The sequence below is a fragment of the Chenopodium album genome, chromosome 7 (genome assembly GCF_948465745.1).
Source record: "Chenopodium album chromosome 7, dcCheAlbu1.1, whole genome shotgun sequence".
NCBI classification, from domain to species: domain Eukaryota; kingdom Viridiplantae; phylum Streptophyta; class Magnoliopsida; order Caryophyllales; family Amaranthaceae; genus Chenopodium; species Chenopodium album.
Window position 1 is genome coordinate 34,358,505 of NC_137840.1, and position 4,602 is coordinate 34,363,106.

The window sequence follows — 4,602 nt, forward strand, 5'->3', positions numbered from 1 at the left end:
AACAAACTTTTAATTCGCGTTAAATAAAGAATAGAATTGAATAATTAATCGTTGTTTGATCACTTAAGACAAGATGAATATTGTTTATTTATTGTTCTTTTCACGAATATTGATTAAATAAAAAATAGTGACTTTTGCAATGTAATTCCTACGTAATTCATGCTTGTAAATAAAATCAACTAACTTAGTTTTTAGGTATCGTGTTGCATTAAACCCAGTGATGAGTGCCTTTCACGTCGAATCATAATCGAATGAAGTGAAAGTCTGGAAAGTCTAGTGTTGCGGTTAGTTTTATTTCTTTACTTTCTCTCTGTTCTTGAAATCCTATTTTAAGAAAATAACCAATCCAGTTTGGTTTGGTCCAGGGAAAGGGTCCGATAATAGTGTAGTTGGGTCGGGTTCAAAAAGAGCTTTCTAACGATATATTATAAGCCCAATTTCGATGAATAATGAGAAAGTTATGGCCAAATTACTAAATTGGGCCCGATTTGATATTTATATGCGGCCCAATGATCTGGAGGAGGTCCTATTATGATTTATCTTTCCTAATGCGATTAGGATTGATTATAGTCTTCTAGAATCTTCTAGATGATTCTTTTGAATCCTAATTTGATTAACATTGATAAATTGACTTTAATGGACTTTTTAGAGTAATAATTGGAATAAAAGAAGTGTTTTTAAGGAAAATACAATTTTACTCTCTCGTACGCGTAAATTTTATCAAAATAAGAAAATGCGTGGAAAACTGGTTCGCAGCGCCATACGACATGTCTGTCGCCTGGCGACAGACCTGGCGTCTGGCGACACCTCTGTCGTCTGGGGACAGGCGCGTGTTTGGCGCTGCAATCGTGTTTTATTCATTTCGAAAGTCTGATTTGTTTTTTATCATATCCGTCTGATTTTCTTTATAAATAGCCTCCTAAAACCTCCGTTTTCAATAATCAACTCTCATCAAGAATTTCTTGATTTTCTCTCCCTCTTTCTAACCAAGTCTTTTACAAACAAAATTCCCCACTCATTAGCACTAGACACACCTAGCCAAGTTCGAAGTTACTTTCGCCCTAGACGTGAAAGCTTTGATATTTCTGAGGGTTTGGTCCCAAATCTCTATTTCAATTAATTAATTAAATTCTTTGATTTTATTATTTTCTTTGAAGTTACTAACGTGTGTATTTTGTTATTAGAAAGAGATACAAGGCATCAAAGTAAGTGCTGTAATTGTTTAATAGATATTATGATGTAGAAATCATGTTTAGGTTGTTATTTTAATGGAAAATTGACAAAAATAATCCCAACTTTCCCTCATTCGCTCAAAATAATTCCAACTTTTGATTATTTTTTAATAATCCGAAATTTAATATCAATTTGCTTCCAATGGTCCTAACTGATAATCTAACTTATTATAACAGGTCAAATAACACGTGTCGGCATGTAATTGGTTTAAAAATTAAAAAAAAATTCCAAAATTAATTAAAAATTAAAAAAAATTCCAAAATTAATTAACTTATTATTCATGTGCGCTTTCTGACTAACATGCAATCAATAGGATTAACCCTAAACCTGTTTATCTATATTGGTTGAATTTCATGCACAAATAAACTATTATTGGCGATCACTTGAATTATAATCACAATTAACCCTAACAAGATTATTAATTATCTTATTAAGCGTGATTACAAATACCAATACCCTTTACACATGCATAAAGGTGATCAAGCAATAAAAATAAATAAATATCAAGCAACACAATAATAATCAATAATAATTATAATCATGACAATAAAATTATAATCATCAAAATAATAATAATAATAATAATAATAATAATAATAATAATAATAATAATAATAATAATAATAATAATAATAATAATAATAATAATAATAATAATCATAAATCATAATTAAAATAATCATATCAACATTAAAGCATAATAATAGCAAGATCCTAGGCATGATACTAACAAGATTAATAACAAACCATAGCATGTCACTAAGCAATAAAAATCAAATCTTTAACCCTAACATGATACTAACGATCATAAATATTAGGAAGAGAATAAATAGCATCATAGCAATCATATTTAATATTAAAATTACCCTAGACATGATACTAGGAATATCATAATAACAATGTAAACATGATTTCTACATCATAATAAATCAATAAACTACTTACTTTGATGCCTCGTACCTTTTTCTAATAACAAAATACACACGTTAGTAACTTCAAGGAAAATAATAAACAAACAATTAAATTAAATAATTGAAATAGAGATTTGGGACCAAACCCTCAGAAATTAAAACCTTTCACGTCTAGGGCGAAAGCAATTTTGAATATGGCTAGGTGTTTCTAGATCTTGCGAATGCGGAATTTTGTATTAAAAAACAAAGTAAGGAAGAAGATTAATGAGAGAAATGAATGATTAAAGAATGCTAATGAAAGACTTGTGAACGAGGAGAATTGGTGAATGAATGGAGAGAATTGGTGAATCTTGATGAATGAATGATTGTTGATGAAACCTAATTGTAGGTGAATGAAAACGGGGTTTTTTATACGATATTTATAGAGAAAATCAACCAAAAAAGATAAATTAACAAAACAGAGTCTGACGCTCAGGAAATAGAGCTGGCGCCAACCCTGCTAGCTGGCGCCAAGCACCAGCACTAGCGCCAGGCGCCAGGCCTGGTTCCAGGCGCCAAGGCCTGGGGTCAGACGCCAAGCTTAATTTTAACGCGTTTTCGAAAATCCGATAAGTTTACCGTACTGGAGGATAAAATAATATAATTTCTTCGAAAATGCTATTTGATTTTGATTAAAACTCTGAAAAGTCAACAAAAGTCAATTTATCAATGCTAATTGATTTAGGAATGAAAAGAACCTTATAGAAGAATCTAGAAGACTAAAACCATTCCTAATTGCATTAGGAATGATAAATCATATTAGGCCCTCCCCTAGATCATTGGGCCGCATATAAAGCTCAAACCGGGCCCAGTTTGGCAAATTGGCCATAATTTCCTCAATATTCATCGGAATTGGGCTTATAATATATCATTGGAAAGGTCTTTTCAAGCCCCATCCAACTACACTACTATTGGACCCATATCATGGACCAACCAAACTAGATTGACTGTTTTCTTAAAATAAAGTTTCCAAAATCAGGGAGAAGAGAAAAGAAATAAAAACTTTCCGCAACACTAGACTTTCCACACTTTCACTTCATTTGATTATGATTCGACGTCATCACTGGGTTTGGTTTTGGGGAGACACAAATGGGTGTCTACAGAAGCCCACACTTTGACTGAGTTTGGAGAAACGCAAGTTTCAAAAAACAAAAGTCAAAGTATCGATAGGGACGGAGAATGATTCAGAACGTTCTGCGATCCTAAATCAATCTTGTAACGCCGATACCTGCAAAACTAGCATTAGTTAAACAGATAAAAGAATTAATAAACGCGTATCTTGCACCGTCGAGCTCACGTCTCTGAAGGTAACCGATTGTTTTGATGACCTCCTACAAGCTAGAGAATGCCATCCCGCTTGAAAACCGCTACACCCGTAACTGCTTCCAATTTAGAAGATTGCTTCGCCTGAAACGATCCTCCCCGCAATGATAATATTCCACATCCTAGGGAATACCATTGAAGATTATTCCTCTTGAAAAAATCTCCATCCGCATTGATAATATTCCACATCCTAGGGAATACTATCAAAGATTATTTCTCTTGAAACAATCTCCATCCGCATTGATAATATTCTACATCCTAGGGAATACTATCAAAGATTATTTCTCTTGAAACAATCCTCATCCGCATTGATAATATTCCACATCCTAGGGAATACTATCGAAGATAACTTCGCCCGAAATTACCTCCAGTTGTTTGTGACAACTTTCCGCAAGCTAGGGAATGCTGTCGAAGATATCTCTCTTGAAGTCATCCTCATTTGATGCGATAATTTTCCAAAGGAAATTACCGAAGATCCACGCCTGTCGATCTTTAAAAGTTCGCTTGAACTTTGCTTCCGTTATGCCTGTACGTCGGCGCTCTTTTGCTTTGAACCTGTATGTCGGTGCTCTTTTGCTCTTTTGAACCTATATGTCGGTGCCTTTTGCTAATGAGCCAATGCTTAGGCGCTTTAAGCTAAGTGAGACGATCTCTTATCAGGTCGATCACTTTATGTAATCAAGCCGATTACTATATCATGTCAAATTGCTTAGAAGGGCTAACTGGCGTATCAAGAAACCCAAAAATATGATGTAGAAGACTAGCACAACTTCATCAGCTGGCTGGGTGCTTTGACGTCGCTGAAAAACCATCAGCGCCACCTATTTAGCGTTAGCGCCAGGCGCTGATGTTGGCGCCAGGCCCCAAGCCTAATTTGTGACGCCAATGCATAGGGCCTGGCGCCAGCGTGGGGACTTCCTTAAATACCCCTTTCCTCTTCGTTTCGCTGCTCTGTTTGTCGCGAACTGCTCGAAAGAAGTCCAAAACTTCAATTGCTCATTGCTCGCTTGTTTCTCAACCGAATTCGCTCAAATTTGTTGCAAATCAAAGCTCTTTTCATCTATTTTCCTGATAGATGTAAGTTTTCTTTAAACTC